Source organism: Protopterus annectens, chromosome 6.part1 (genome assembly GCF_019279795.1).
Source record: "Protopterus annectens isolate FY-2018-M chromosome 6.part1, PAN1.0, whole genome shotgun sequence".
NCBI classification, from domain to species: Eukaryota; Metazoa; Chordata; order Ceratodontiformes; family Protopteridae; genus Protopterus; species Protopterus annectens.
The window spans coordinates 491,104,167-491,121,497 of record NC_056738.1 but is presented as its reverse complement, the minus strand read 5'-3'; the positions used below and the strand labels follow the sequence as shown (position 1 = coordinate 491,121,497).

General features: G+C 40.3%; 1 protein-coding gene across 1 annotated transcript in view; it reads right to left on the bottom strand.

The window, feature by feature from the left end:
- Window positions 1–17,331, bottom strand: part of PTH2R (parathyroid hormone 2 receptor) — a 1,294,618-nt gene that overhangs the window by 656,533 nt on the left and 620,754 nt on the right. The gene's annotated exons all lie outside the window — the stretch shown is intronic.

The window sequence follows — 17,331 nt, the reverse complement described above, 5'->3', positions numbered from 1 at the left end:
GCTACCACCAAATCAGGCATATGGAGCCTTGGTTTTGTGTCTCATCTAAGATTCCAGTCTATCACAAACTAGTTCTGTATCGTTACATGCCCCTTTACAGTCCTCCTGTCTTTACCTATAAGAACAATTTCCATCTTCCACTCCTTAGACCTCTTGATTCTGATTTCTTTCTTTGTGGCTCTGTGTAATACTTTTCAAAGCCTGCTTACTTATTTGCCTGCATTGGATGTTATGATTTATTAGCATAATTTGTCTCTCTTCTCTTTCCTGTTTAATAGCCATTCTCTTCTACCCTGCACTAAATTTCTCATTTGAGAGCAAAAATGCCCATCTGAACTGCATGGCCCAAAAGTATCCCTAGAGATCTTCATATGATGGATTCCCCTGAATCCTCAGGGAGTATTATCTTATCCCTACCTAGCCTTGGGTACTTGTCATCCCCACAGAAATGTAATGTCCTTTTGGAGGCATGCCCATATTCTGTTCTTTATACAAAAAGTGCCTTTCTCACATATCATTAGAGGCACTGCAAACATTTTAAAGCTTGTATTTTATTGTCCACATCCAAATAAACTAATTTCCTGTTTTTCAACACTTTTAAAATCCTATTTTCGATCTCCTCTCATGTTTGTCTGGGAGAGCATTTGCTTTTCCTAGCTATCCACACACTCTAGTATTTTAATTTAAAATGTCCCCACAAAAACAGATATCTTTCCACCGAGGTTGTAGTTGTAGTCTTAGATCCATCATACTTTACTTTATAACCTGAGATCTCAGCAAATTCTCTCAGTATTAGTTGAGACAGGAATTCCTTTGAGAGAGTTAAATATAGAATTATACCATCAGTGAACAGAGCCACTTTTTACTCTTTATCATTACATGTGACTCATTTTATGTCACTCAGTCTTATTTTCTGTGCTAGAGGTTTTATATAGATAGACAGACAACAAGCAGCAGAAGAGACAAAGGAAACTCCCTGTCTTATTCCTCTAACCAAAAAATTCCTTCAGTAATTCTACCATCATTAAATAGCATAAATAAATCAGCATATCTTTAAATTGCCTTGGAATGTTAAATCTCTTCAAAATCTCCCATAGATGATTGCAATGTAGTCTATAAAAGGCCTTCTCAGCATGCAAACATTTTAGGAGTCATGGGGTATTTTTTGTTTCGGCTTTCTTATGAATTAATTGGGTTGTAAACATATTATCAATTGTTTGCCTACATGTCACAAATCCACACTGGTCTGAATTAATAAGCTTATTCATGATATTGGCCATTCTGTTTAGTATGATGGATATAGAATGTTTTATCATTATGATTTAAAGCTGATATTAACCTGTATGAAGAAGGTATTGCTAAGTCTTATCTTGCTTTAATATAATTGTTAATTTCACTTTATTCCATGACTTAGATTTCTCCTGATGAAACAATAAGCTAGTGAATAGCGTTGCTCAGTTCTGTCCATAGATCTGTTGGTATCCCATCTGATCCCGTGGATTTACCTGTTGTCTGTTGATTTACTCTATCCATAACCTCCTCTAATGCTTATGAAAGCTTGCACCTCTTGTCTAGATATCCATTGACAAATTCAATCATGACATAAAAGGACCTACTTTCTGTCTCCAAACTCCTGTACTTTGCTGTCTGCTCTATAGCTTTTGGTAATAATTACTCATTATCCTTAACACTTAATCCAGGTTACAAGTTGTGTTACCTGATATTAGAGCTCTTATGTTCACCACCTGTTTTCTATCTTCATACATCTCAGATAATGCACCAATGTTTTTGCATTTTTGGAGAGTTCACAAAATAGAACTGATTAACTTAGGCATGCTTAAGGTCACATAATTCCATCACATGGCTTTCTATTTATCTCCTTAGTTTATCTATTTCAAGACTCATGGCTGTTTTACAGTTCCCATCCTTTTAGTGCATCTCTTTTAGCCTTCTTCACCCTTCTTAGATTATCTTTTTGTGTATGTATTCCTTGGCTTTTCATTGTTCTTCTCTGCGTTGTGTGCCTTGTTTTTAATCCATTTACTCTTTCTCTCATTCTGCTATGAATTGTGTTTCTCCTTCCCTTATATTCATGGGCAAACTCATTTGTAGAGATTCTGCATTCATTGGTCATGTTTTTTCAAGCTCAACAAATGTTGGAAATCTCCAATGATTTTTTTCCCTCATGCTTTACTTCTTGAGTAATGCTTCACATGTATTGCAATGTGATCTGATGTTATTGAGTATGTCACAAAATCCCTGAAGTTTTAATTTTCTTATGCTGGTCAGCCAAGTAAACAAAATGCCTCTTTTTAAATGCAGTGGTGGATTTTACTGATTTATGCTACCATATCGCAGAGATTTATATTAAAGTGTAAGCAGCGGTAGCAACAATAACTTTGACAGTGCCTATCTGGCACAGCCACAACTGGATTTCCTTTTTTGAAACCATAGTATTCTTGAACCTAGTGCAACTGCTCATTTAGATGAATCTCTTGACAGTGAATAAGTATAATATGATTTCTTTTAATCCTGAAACTAAAAAAAATCTCCTGCTCAAAATATCCAGTTTTTCCATGCCTTTTGTGAGATCAGAGTTAAATATAGCTAGACCCTCAACCTGCAGGATACCACTTGGTACTGGTACAGCACTGAGTCAGAGGGAGTGCTGAAATGTGGCTAGACCACATCCACATGATTACCTCTAGCCATCTCTCTAGTGATCCTGCTTTAAATCCATACTAGATTTAGTAGATCAGCTCATGTTGTACCAGGGGCTTTGTAATCCTTGGATTCAAGATTGTTTCTATTGTTGTACCTATCAATGAAGCCAAAATGAATGGCCTGGAATTTCCTGAACTGCTTTTGGGTTTAAATTATAAATATATAAGTTCTTTTATATACACTAACTTTCAGAAATCCATGCTCTCTAAGGGACAAGTCTGGCATTAGTTAACCTGCAAAAAAATTTGCAGACCATCATGGCATTCACTGACAATGATATAAGTGAAGACATAATAGTCATCAGAAATTCTTTGGAAACAGTTTCAAGTTTAATGCAACAAATCATGTCAGATAGTCACTTATTTAAAACATCCACAATCAATTATGAAAATCAAATGAAGAATTTCTCTGATAATGCAAATCTCCACTACAAGGAAACCTGAGCACTGTGGGATTATCCTATCACACTCTGAATCAGTTCAGTTTATACAATTGTGCTTTTTCTCCTTGGATGCTAATTATATGGCGAACAGAGTACACAAACAATCTTAAAGTAATCAGATTACAAGAAGGAACTGAAAGCACAGAGACCACTATCCTTTATTTTTTAACTTAAAAATATATGTATATGCTTTTTTACAGAAACATTTTTATTGAATTGTCACTTATGACCCAGGCAAACTTACATTTATAAAAATTATTCAAACCATATATAAAATATAGATCACAGATACTGTTCTATACAATATAATCAATTCAACATTACATGCATTATTTAGTTCTGCAATTCTCTTAAATCTCATTCCTCCTCCAAAACATTTCCTGTTGTATCATTTCAACAATGTTCATTTTTTCTATGTAATTTACTCCTACTAAAGATCTCACTTCTTGTTCTTTTATGTCTGTTATAATATTCACTACTTTGAGTATGGTTGGTTTAGACTTCGATTTCCATTTTCTAGTAATTGCTTTTTTGGCCGCCACTAGAATTAAGCCTAAAAAGGCTTTACTGTGTCTAGGTAATTCAAATCCTATATCCCAGCTCAAAAAAATAATTTCCTTAGTTACACTTATTTACTTGACCAATTTTCTTGATAGAGTACTCTGTAGGGAATTTTTAAAGTCTTTCATCTCAATACACTCAGAGAACATAAACTCCAAGGTAGCACTTTCTTGCCCATTAACACCACCAACATTTGACATCTATCTGAGGAAAAGTTCTTTGAAATTTGCTATATGCAAACACATCCAGATGAAACTCCTAAATCTTCTAGATTGTTTTACATATTTGGAAGCTATACATATGTCCTTCTAATGATTCATTATGAACTGCACACCTAATTTCTCTTAAGAATCTTTTCTGACCTCCTCTGATTGATTCTTATGGTTATTGTACAATATTTTATATGTCCTATTAATTAGCCCTTTTTTAACAGCAGCTTCTGTTCTAGATTCAAATAGAAGCTCAGTTAGAACAGGTCTTTCATTTAGGACACCCCTATACCTTTCTCCTGATAAGGAAGGCAGGCTCTAGCTTGTAGTTAAAATGTCTTCTTGGCCTATTCTAATTTTATTACTTCTTCCCCTCTAATTATTTGTTTTGAATACCTTGGTTCATACACCAGCTTCTGCCAGTAAATTCCAGCCCACTCTTGCCTATTCTCTGTACCACCAATTGAAGTCATCCCTATCAGCAAATCTCCTTTCTTCATTTCTGTGTTGGCTTAGTTCTTAGCGTACTTTCTGCTACTTTATGAATATAATATTGTTTCAATCTTTTTAATTTCTCCACATCTTTTGGGTTTCTAATACCTTGACGGGAATGGACCCCATTCCTAAGTCAAAGTAAAATTAAAGTTCATGAAATTAGTGTTGTTTCAATCTTTGATGTTAGCCAAGAGTGCTCTTCGCAGCACCCACAATGTGCCTAAAAATGACTCCTTCTGCAATTTGTGTGTGGGTTATATGGATTGGTAGCATATCTAAATATGACTGTAGATTCTTTTTTATAAGACCCGTTGCTTCTACTGTTATTGGAACTGTGTGGGTATCTTTCTTCCACACTGCTCTCGTTTCTGCCTCCAGATCCTGATATTTTATGACTTTGTGTCTCTCTGTACACAACACACTGTAGACACTGGGTGTGGCGATTTCAATGATCAATGCTACTTTTGTCTTCTTTTCGTGGACCACTATATCCGGTTTTGTAGCATATATCTTTTGAACTGTTGGTAATGGGTGATCTCATGTGATATAATCTTCATCATTTTCTATGATGCTTTGTGGCTCATGTTTCCAGTGTTTTTCAGCCAATTCAGTACCATAATGTTTGCACAATTCCCAGTGCAACAGTCTTGCCACATTATTATGCCTTTCATTAAACAGTCTTTCTCCCATTAGTATGTCACAATCAGCAACGAGGTATGTGACTGTTTCCAATTTGGTTTTGCAAAACCTACATTTGTCTGTTATTCCCATTTGTTCAATGGATTTGTAAATATTGTATCAGGAAATGCAAATGTTTCCATTCCCTACTCCTAAAATACCAGCTCATTCCGTCAAAGGTTTTCTCTGCATCAATACCCACCAAAAAAAGCAGAATGTTCTTACATTCTGTTTCCCTCTGCCTCTAAATCATCATTGTTCCACTAATGTTGTCAAATGTTTTCCTCCCAAAACAAAATTCATCCATATCTATCAATGTTGGCAACACCTTTGCCATTCTTTTAGCATTTATAGACATAAACACTTTATACTCATGGTTTAAAATTGAAATGGACCTATATGAAGCTGGATCTGATGGATCTTTACTGTCTTTAGGTATTATGCCCACCATAGCATTTTTTCCAGGATGTTGGTGCTTCTCCTCCTTTTAAAATACTGTTAAAACCTTTCAGATCTTCATCACGTTCTTCCCTACTAGTTTCCAAACTTCCACTGGAATACCATCTATTCCTGAAAACTTTTCTGCAGGTTGTTTACCCATCACCATTTTTATCTCATCTTCTCCAATCTTAATTGTTTGTCTACATCCTAGAATAGAATAATAATAGTAAATGGTTTATAGTATATACATATATACATACATACATATATACATACTTGAAATCTGTTCCAGATACTATACACTGAGGGATTACTTATCAAGTGTAAGACACAAGATTTGGTTGTTTTATCATTCATTTATATTATACATTATAACTACTGTGTTTAAAACTTAGCATAGTTAATTTCAAGAAACAAAATTGGTTGTGTGATGTTCTGTTTAATAAGTTATCTAATTCTGACACAGTTGTCTTTCATCATTGTAGTTTTCTTTGCCTTGAGCTACACTGCATATAAATAACCATATGTTGCCCAATGTACCAACAATGCCCACTGACCTAATGATCCAATGATAGCAACAGACAGAACACCAAAAGCAATTATAACAATGTTAATTCTTAACCTGGAATTTTAAATGGTTAACAAGTCTTATTAAAGTGCATATTATGTTTCACTTAGAAAATTCTGGAGTACAAGCCATTTTATTCTAGAAGACCAATTTGAAAAAAAAAACTATGCACATTGTGTGACATTTGGAAAGATTGGTGAGATACAGAGTGTCCTCATATAGTTAAGAAAGGTGGCATCACTTTAGTACACACAAGTTTGGAATAGTCCAAACCAAAAGCATGAAAAAGTGAAGAGGGAAACTTGGCATTATCTCTAATATACAGAGGTAATATACCTCTAGAACTGGGTAACGTCAAAACAACCCAGCGGGTCTATATTAGAACATTGAAGTTTCAAAACTTCGAATTTTCTAATATCGACCCCTATTCAGCAAAAGCTGAAAACAACGAACATACAGAACAGCAAATTTTTTCCTAGGGAAAAAATTGCTGTTCCAAAAGACATACACACAACACAAGCACACCAAACAAACAGCAATCCACACACATACACCTAAAATCTTACACCTAACCCTACACTAAACTATACACACACCACTATCTACTTACCCTAACCCAAACCCTAACCCTAAGGTCCGTCACAATCGCACACTCACCTCACCCGCACCCTAACCCTAACTCACCTACCCCGCCCTAACCCTCACGTCCACACAATTGCACACTTACCTGACCCGCACCCTAACCCTAACTCACCTAACCCACCCTAACCCTCACGTCCACACAATCGCACACATACCTAACCCGCACCCTAACCCTAACTAACATAACCCGCACTCAATCGCACACTTACCTGAACCAGACCTGTAACTTTCCACCACAGTGCTGAAAATACCGAAGCAACAGAAAGAGACAACCAAATTCTTTTCCTAGGAACAACATTTGATTTTCTGTTGCTTTGATGTTTTCAGCTTTCGCTGAATAGGGGTCGATATTAGAACATTCGAAGTTTTGAAACTGTCATCCATAACATCGATGCAGGGACAGGCTAATATGGTTCTGATGCACACGGTGACTGTACTACAGAGTACCAAATTACTGCAGTGTAACATGTTGTCAGGAGTAAAGTTTAAAGCATACATGTCAGGTAGTGTAGCCATCCAGCAATGATGCATTATAGCTGTTAGTAACACTGGTTGATTGTGGTCTCCATAATGTTATCCATTTGTGTTGTAGGTGTACATGTGTCAGCAGGAGGATGGTCTGCAGTCATATTCCACAATGAGGTATGGCACTGTGGTGACACCATGGTTGTGAGATATCTGGGGTACAGTTGAAGACATGTCACAGGTTTGTATAACAGTTATTGCCTATGCCACATGGACAGGTGACCCGCTGGGACGTGCATAATCTGCAACCTGATGTAGACCCATCCACATACATGCACACTCTTACTTGGCAACACTGGGACTAGACCCCTACTTAGGTATGTAGTGCTACTGAAGTGTGTGGCTTTCATTGCACACACCACACGGCGTTTAGGGTGAGGTGTCTTCCAGGTTACATGTTACATGCAGAACAACCCCAGACATGTACAGTATGCTAATGGGGGATGTAATGGGTGTATATGGACAATACATAGTGTGACATACCTTCATCTACACATTAACAGATGCATAACAGGCAGACACATGTCCAAGAGACCTGGGCCTGTCACTGCTAACTAACTTGACCATGTGTCCAATGTGTTACAGGTAGGCTGCACACAGCAGATGCATAACTGGGCTGGATTGTGGCATCAGTTACCTGTATGGTTGATGGTGACAGTGGTAACCATAAAATGGTATATTGGATATATACTGGGTGTACCTTGGTGTAATGACAGTGTACACAGCACCCACATACCCCAGTGGATATTGTACTCCCTGAAACCCATGATGACACTCTGACATGCCCACCATCACACATTGCCCACTACTGTGATACAATCCATTGTATATCCCAACAGTGGTACTACAGGGATATGCATCTAATGCACATGCCACAGGCATAGTAGGGTGTTGCATTGTCATGCCTCACCTATGGGCAGCAAAAACACTATCTGTACTACTGTGTGGCAATGGGTATTGTAATAGGAGTATATGGCCTCGGAATGCTGTACCCTACAGATAGACGGACATGCACAAATACACACACTTGCCAGAACTCAATGGGTATCCCATGCCTATCGACCCACTTGTACAACACTGTTGTGCTGGTACTGCAAGGCTCATGTAGCCGGAAGGGAGAGGAGCGTAAAAGGATACATGTAATTTCTAACTATGGCAATGGGTGTTGCGGTGGTTGTAAAGCCAGCCCCTCATGGAATTCTCAAGTACAGGTGTGCCAACACACAGACACTGCTATCCTCAGTAATGCACATGTACCCATGTCAGTACTGGGGTGCATCGCTGCAGGTGGTCATACCTCTGTACCTATACTTATTACAGATGTTGTCCTGTTCGATTCTCAGCTAGAGCATCTTCTGTGTGGAGACATGTGTGAATGGGCATACCTTCGTTGAAGGATGTGCATCAGGGCTGCAACTTGGCATGTAAAAATCTACTGCCAATCATTAGCAGACCAGAGTTCCGCTGTGGCGACCCCTAACCGGGAAAAGCCAAAAGACACAACAACATTACCTGCTATGTTATTGGGCTGGGTGGTGAGAACTGGTTACCAGGGCTAAGCCATGCTTAGCAAGTATCAACATTGCTCCAATATAACAGTTAAGCTGATTTGCACACTGGTAAGCGAAGCTTACGCAGTCTAAGTGCCCGTACGTTCACCCATAGCTTAGCACCGCTTAGCTTCATGCAAACCCAAGCAACCGCACTTAAAGCTGCTAAAAACTGCCTTAACCACTCTGTATCCAACAGCCCATTTTCTGCTCAGCAACAAAATGAACAGCCCTTGCAGGTCTTGAACCCAGGACCCTGTAAACTATAGTCACAACACTTAACCACTACGCCATGACCACTGTGAAGACAGCTGTTTTTTTTTCAATATATCTGTCAATACACATATTGATTAGTATTGAACAATTGCCATTAATTCCACAAATGTATAGTACTTGATATTAATATGACGGTTGCATCACATATTTTCTTTTATCATAATGTGCACATATCAGATGCATATGGTGAGATACATCTGGGAAGGTATACACAACCGTGTTTACACATGACAGGAATATGGATATATACATATGTTGATATATGTCTACATGTGCATACACATGTATATTCATACATATGTCTGTATACACATCTGTATAGTGCATCATATATATGGCCATGTGTAGATCTCTTTGTATATATATATATATATATATATATATATATATATATATATATATATATATATGGATTCCTATTACAAGAACAAAAGTTCACTACTTCAAACTTGTAATAGGAAGCCTCACTCCTGCGAAAGTTCACTTTAACAAAAGTGAACTTTTGCGTAAGTGCACTTCACCGAAAACACAGCAGCACAGTGGAGGCCATAAAAAACAAGCTATGTCCTCCACTATGGTGTGATAGTCACGGATCTTAGGTTGGTGTGATAGTCGCGGATCTTAGGGTTAGGGCATGGGTTAGGGTAAGGGGATAGTTAGTAAAGCTATCCCCTTTCCCTAAACCATGCCGCAACCCTAAGGTTCGTGACTATTGCACCATAGTGGAGGACATTGCTATGTCCTTCACTGTGCTGCAGTCATCACGGACCTTAGGGTTAGGGCATGGGTCATGGTAAGGGGATAGCCCTACAGGCTATCCCCTAACTATGACCCATGCCCTAACCCTAAGGTCCGTGAGTACTGCACAGAAGTTCAGTACAACACCCATTTGTTGTGCTGAACTTGGCATAAGTGCACTTTCGATTAAGTGCACTTTCACTAAAGTGAGCATTCCATGCACTATTTTGAATTAGTCAAAATCCGATCTAGTGTATGGAACCCATATATGGATATATAGATTATATGTATATATAGCTAGATATGCCTATTTATGTAGATATATATGTAGATATCTATAACTATATGTGCATACATATCTATTCTGATATACCTATTACTGTCAATATATATGTAGATATCCATAAGTATATGTTCATATTTACCTATATCTGTATATATGTAGACATATATTGCTGTGTATATGTATATATTTCAGTGTTTATATGTATATATATATATATATATATATATATATATATATATATATATATATACATATATATCTATGTATGTCAATATGTATATGTGTATATATCTATATAGATATATAGATAAGTATATGTACATATATGTTCACCATATGTCCAGAACATGGAGTGGAGTCCTACCTCAGCCCCAATAGTCCCAACCTCTTAGTGCAAGGGGATGTCAGGTATGTATTTCAGGTATATATGTAGAATGTTGCTACTGTAATAGGGGTTGTCTTAACAGACATGTTGTGTGTGGGAGGTCACATCTGCTTTTAACATGTGCGCCACTGGCTACTGACAGACATCCTAAGGACATCATAGTACAGCACCACTGCTAACACAGTAATGGTCCTGTGGACTGACTACAGCAGAGATATGGCCAATAAATGTGGACAGTCTGACACACTCTGGTCAGTCCAGACGTATACACAGAACCCCTTAGTGCAAGATATGTGGACCAAGCCTGACAATGTGGATGTTAACAGCCATGTAGATGGGTATATCATGTAAATACTGGGATACATATGCCCACATAGTTATGCAGTCACACAATCCTGTCTGTCCTGACACATAATAACCGCTGGTGCAGAGGTCACATGGCCACATACTACCCAGTAGTTAATGACATACATCTGTACAGCACCCCACTACTTTGTCAGAAATACATTACAGTTATGGTGGCCTAGCAGCAGTACATCTGGCAAATATCTGGACATAACATCACACTGGGTAAGTACACTAAGCTGCTAGGCATGTAACAAAGCACTGTGCAAACTACAGGCAGACTGCCACAACACTGGCCTACATTTCTTATGGGGGAATGCACATGTACCTGCAAATATAGCAGGCTCTACAGGCATGTCAGACCACAGAGTAACAGATATGTGCATGAAAGTGCATACCCACAACCAATGTGAACATAGCCACAGTCACATATGGTAAGATAGTTTAATATTATAGTATATGGACTGCCTGATCAACACCATCCTCATATGTGCCACTCACACACTAGCCCTACATATACTGGGCTACTACACAGTATGGTCCAATGCCTGTTTGTGGTATGGTTCATGTGTGTGTTTGGCCCTACAAACATGTAAGCCGATAGGGTACCATACACTGGAGCAGCATCTAACATCAGATAGAACAGGACCAAGAACAATGACATCTACCACAGTCTGTACACAGACCACAGTACATATTCGCAATACACACACTGTTGACAATCACCATAAATACTCATATCTCAGTACTGTACACACAACCACAGAATGCCCAGGTTATGTCCTCAAATATAACCCCTACTATACATAACATGTGTATCAGTCTGATATCTCACTGGATTGTTATCAGATATGATGTCAATAAATAATGGTGTACAGAACTTATGCACCTCTTACTGCACAACATATGTACAGAGGTTGACAGAGTTGTGGCTGGAGGTACAAACATAGGGCCAATATTGACATGTTGATGTGATAACCTCATACATTTACTGTTGTAACAGGGTTGTTGTGACATATGCCCTATTAGGGATATGCAGTCAATAACTCTCATGGCTGTCACCATGTACTGACTGCAATCCTCACACTATGCTTCTGCAGTTCTCAGATAGGTGTTCTTTGAGTAACAGAAGAAACAAAAGGCACCACACAGTGCCCAGTCTGCAGAAGACTCTACAGATGGGGGTTTCCTCAAAAACATAGCACTGTCATGACAAGTATTAAAACATGTAGACCAGCCATATCCACACACACCCTGTTAAACCGACATTACGCCAGATGCAGAATATCAACACTTACATTCTGTAGTCATGTCAGGCACATCCCCCTCCTGTGTGTTGGCCTGTTTCCACAGTGTATGTTGTTAGAGGTAAATCTCAAATCCATCTGTGATGTTGTTTGCCAAACACCAGATCCATGTCCTGCTCACAGTGAATGAAAAGGCCCAACACCAACATGATGTTCCTAGATATTGGAGCATGTTTCCATGCAAATGGCTATGGGAATGTTACCACAGCTGTTCCACATGCAATCAGCTAGAGGAGGGCTGCAATTCATGCAGAGACCATCAGCTGATCATGGGCATCACTTACAAAGCACAAGCTGCTGCCTAAGCAAAGCAGGTGTAGTTCTCCACATCCACCAGTGAAGGAGTGAGAGAGACAGACAGAGACAAAGTAAGTCAGGGAGTAGGGGGGAGATTAAAACCTAAGCTTGTCTGTGTCACACACTTACCACTATAGGGTTTTAAACCCCTGACTGTAGGGGGGAGATTAAAACCTAAGCTTGTCTGTGTCACACACTTACCACTATAGGGTTTTAAACCCCTGACTGACTATGTATTGCTATCATATGTCTATGAAGTTATTGCATGCACCACATAGCTTACATGTTGAGGAGCTATCCAAATGTATATGTGATGGTGAGTGACATCTGCAACAGTGATATGGTAGCAATCCAGTAGGTGTGGTACACATGCCTGTCCAAATGAACATGTGTCAGTGTCAACACAGCCACACCCCCTCAGGGACTCACACACATTGACACACTTGTCAGGGTCAGGAATACACTTCCTAACTAGTTATTTTGCCACAATACAGTAATGTGCAGGTATCACATGCACCACAGGGGTTATCCAGAGGTTATATGGGCAAAGGGTATGTGAAGGTGTCTGACATCAGACAGCATGCTTCAATATGCCAATGGCAGTTGTAGTGAGTGTGAATGTGGTCAAAAGCATCATACACCACACACACAGACACAGGGTGCAAGTAATAACATGCATTTGTGCATTGCTTCACAGGTGTCTAGTGTTTGTACCAGAAGGCTATACAAGGCTAGGTGAGGGGTATACCTTGGCATCAGGCCACATGACAATGGTCTGCAGTGTGGATCAGGGGTGTAGTGTCTGGATTGGCTCACACAGGTGGGTATTGTATTCACCATCCAATCACCTGGGTAACTATTGTGTGTGGCCATTGCTGTGCAATGCTTGCCATGTATGTGTTCTTTAGTCCATGACATGGATGCTGTCTGGGATGTGCACATGTCCCACATGCATGTACAGTGACATGTGGAACTCTACCTGGCGTGTCTGGCCCATGTTGTGTACACAGATTGTTATCATCAGATGTGCCAGTTCTGGCCTCATGCGGCAGGAACTGGTAATGGACAGCAGGTTGACCCTGCACCTACACTGATAGCATGATACAGGTATTCCCTGGTGTCAGTGGCATCTGTCCATACAGGGCATGTGTTTAAGGCATGGTATGTCCTTTGTGGGTCACATTTGATGGCACCACAGGTGTTGCAGGCCTCCAGTGGGGAGCATAGTGAAGGCACACTGTCTGCATGTACGTTCCAATTGTACTGATGGACAGGGTGCCATGCCCTCCATAGTCCATTGCAATCACACCATGGCTACTATCTGTGGGCAGTATGCAGGGTACTACCAATATAGCGGTTGTTGCCTACAGAAGTGTGTTTGTGTATGAGACATGGTTCAAGACTGTTCCCTGGGTAATACGAGGGTTGCTAACTTTGTTCACCAGGCCTTGATGTCACATGGATGGGCTTGGGTATGATTGGCACCACAGCCTCTTGGCTATTTCACATCTGTTATCCTTGTAAGGTGGACATTGTGACATATAATAGGGCCACCATATAAGAAATTTGCAAAATCCACTCCACAATGAGTCCAGTTGTTACACACTCACAGCCACCACCACACAGGATATGAATGACAAACACACACACACACACACACACACACACACACACACACACACACACACATACATACTTGCCATGTCTGGGATTAAAACTCCTACCTAACTAGTTTATCACACTACAACATTACACAGTTATAGGACACACCACGGAGATTGCTGGGCTACTTTTTTCCAAAGATGTATTTCAAAGTGAATGACATCAACAGCCTTGCCAAAGTAGGGCATTTGAATTGTAGTGAGTGTGACTAGCCTAAAATGCATTGCTCCCTACACAGACAGAGACACACAAACACAGTTGCAATGTCTGGGATTAGAACTCCTAACTAACTAATTCATTACACTACAGCATTATGCAGTTATATGACATGCCATGGAGATTACTGGGCTACTCTGTCCCAAAGGTGTATTTCAAAGTGAATGACATCAGCAGCCTTGCCAAAGTAGGGCATTTGATTTGTAGTGAGTGTGACTAGCCTAAAAAGTATTGCTCCCTGCACAGAGAGACACACACACAGTTGCTATGTCTGGGATTAGACCTCCTACCTAACTAGTTTATCACACTACAGCATTATGCAGTTGTAGGACACACTACCAAGATTACTGGTCTACTCCTTTCCCAAAGGTGTATTTCAAAGTGAATGACATCAGCAGGCTTGTCATAGTAGGGCTATGGGGAGGGCAGTGTGTGCACATGGGCCATAACCCATTCATCTAGAGGTAGACACACCACACACAGGCACACGCAGATTTATATTCCACAGGTTTGTGTATACAACTGCTAGATGACTACTGCCTTGTACAGTCATGTTGCACAGCTAGCACTTGCACCACAGAGTCAGTAATGCTAAGGGATACCAGTGGCTAATTTCTACAGTGAGTGACATTTACACATCATGTGGTTGTAGCCATTTAGCTGTGTGCTGGGTGGGACAGGCCTTATGAAGGAAGGCTCTTTGTCATTGTCACTCTCTTCCACACATCTATGTATGTGTACTTTTGGCATATTATAGTGTGTTGTCCTTAGATATATGTGTGTATTCCTATCCAATGTGTGTGCAAAGCATGATGGTGCATACTGATGATTGTATGCACTAACATCTGCAACTATCAGATATGTATGGTCCACTGTTGTTAGCAGACATGGGCTTAATTTGTTTGTATGTGAGCATGCCCAGTATGACCTTTCAGTATGTTGTTGTCTGCCATTGCGTTCATTTCTCTAAGTGTGTGATCATGCCCAGTATGCCCTTCAGTACTGAATGTGTAGATCGATTCCAGGTAGTTTGTACTCCAGTGCAGACCTTTGTTTTCTACATCTACAAGTAGCAAACTGTTTATGCAGGATATCTGTAAATCAGTTGGCAATATGGGGTCAAACTGTGCAAGGCATAGTGTGTACTGTAGGTGATTGTGCATGTGCTGCTTCTGCTACATGGTACTGGTGTTAGCATAGATATTTAGACATGTCTACTGTTATACACTGTGATGTTTTATGTCCTCAAGTACTGTCCGGTGGACATTTTTCTCACAGTGATGTCCTGGGGAACACAAGGTGAATGCAGCTGTGTACAGTATTGTGGTCAAATGCCTACATATTCATGGAAAGTTATGCCATTCTGGAGGGGGTGCTGCAAACACTCGCTGATGGGTCTGTGTATCCAGTTCAGCACCTTGGTACAGTGCTGGCAGAGGATCCTATACGTGTACATCCATCGACATGACAGTATGGCCTTATCCTGCTGTGGCAATACCTCACAGCTGTACAGATTTGCACAGGTTATCCAGAGGCAGGGGTCATAAGTCAGGACATTACCCCTATTGTGGTGTGTGGGAAGGTTTGTAGCCACCCATTTTTGTGTTAGCAGCCAGGGATAGTATGTGCACATGGCTGTGTGTTGTACCTTGCACATTCTATTCTGCCTATGCTCCCACCCCCTCTATTATTCTATCCTCTTCCATACATTATGCATACATTCTCTGATACTTTCCCTATAGTTATCACCTCATCACAGCTGTGTTTTGGTGTTGGTCCACAGTTAATGCAGTGAGACATGGTGGACATGTTACTGTGGTTTGTCCATATGGCCTTGCATATGGCTTATGTGGAGTGTGTTATGTTGTTATTTGAGTGTCCATGACATAACATACATTGGCAGTATGGGTGAGATATGGGCCTTCCGCAGAGACCTGTAGGCCATTTGGTGGTGATGCAGGCCAGCTGTAGCAGGCCGTTGCATTCTGTCAGTCCTACAGTCCCAGACTGCCATACAGTATATTCCCCTGGGGTGACAGGGTAGGTGTGCTAGGTGTTCATGCCAATACTTTCTATCAGTATTGATCAGGTGGTGTGGATGCTGGCAGGGTGCTACTTACAGCTAGGGACACACCTGCATGGGACACCTGCACTGCATGCTTCATTCTTTCGCTATTGCCATATACAGGTGGGGGTCATATTGTACCCATTCCCAACAGCAGGGATATGACCAGAGAGGTACCTGTGGGTGGTGTTTGGGTGAGCTGGGTGCATGTGTGCTATGGACACTACTTCCATCTGACTCACAGATATGCATGGGGCATTCCAGTTATACTGGCCTGTGCAGGGACATCAGCCATTTCCCAATACATCAGTCCTATCACCTTTGTGATCTGCAAGTGTTCGGCCAGACAACATCAGTATTCCCTACTACAAGCCCAGATAATGTGATGCATACCTGTATGTACAATTCCAAGGGTGTGTCCATTTCACAGTTACACATTATATATTGTATGTCTGGGGTACGTTTCCCTGTGTACTGCTTGTACATGTAGCTCAGCAGTCATGCCATGTCCATCTTTCAGATGGTGACACATATTACCACCATACATTTACAATGGATTACTGCTAGCATGTGTTATACAAGGGGGGAATTGTCTTTGGCACTGTGGTTGTGACGACTTGGCCCTGTCATCGGCAGTAGTGGGCAATGGCCACCAGGTCAAACCGCAATATGGATACATACTGACCATTCTCACACAATATGTAACACACATGAACCTAACACACACATACCTGCATACTGTACAAATGCTACAATCTATCCTGCTACCTTGGCCACCTCTGGTCATCTGTGCTCCACTGGTATTATACCTACACATACATGTTACTACATGTCTACATCAGATTGGGGGAGCACACAAGATTGTTACTACATTTCTAAATAGGATTGGGGGGCACACCCGACTGTTACTACATTTCTA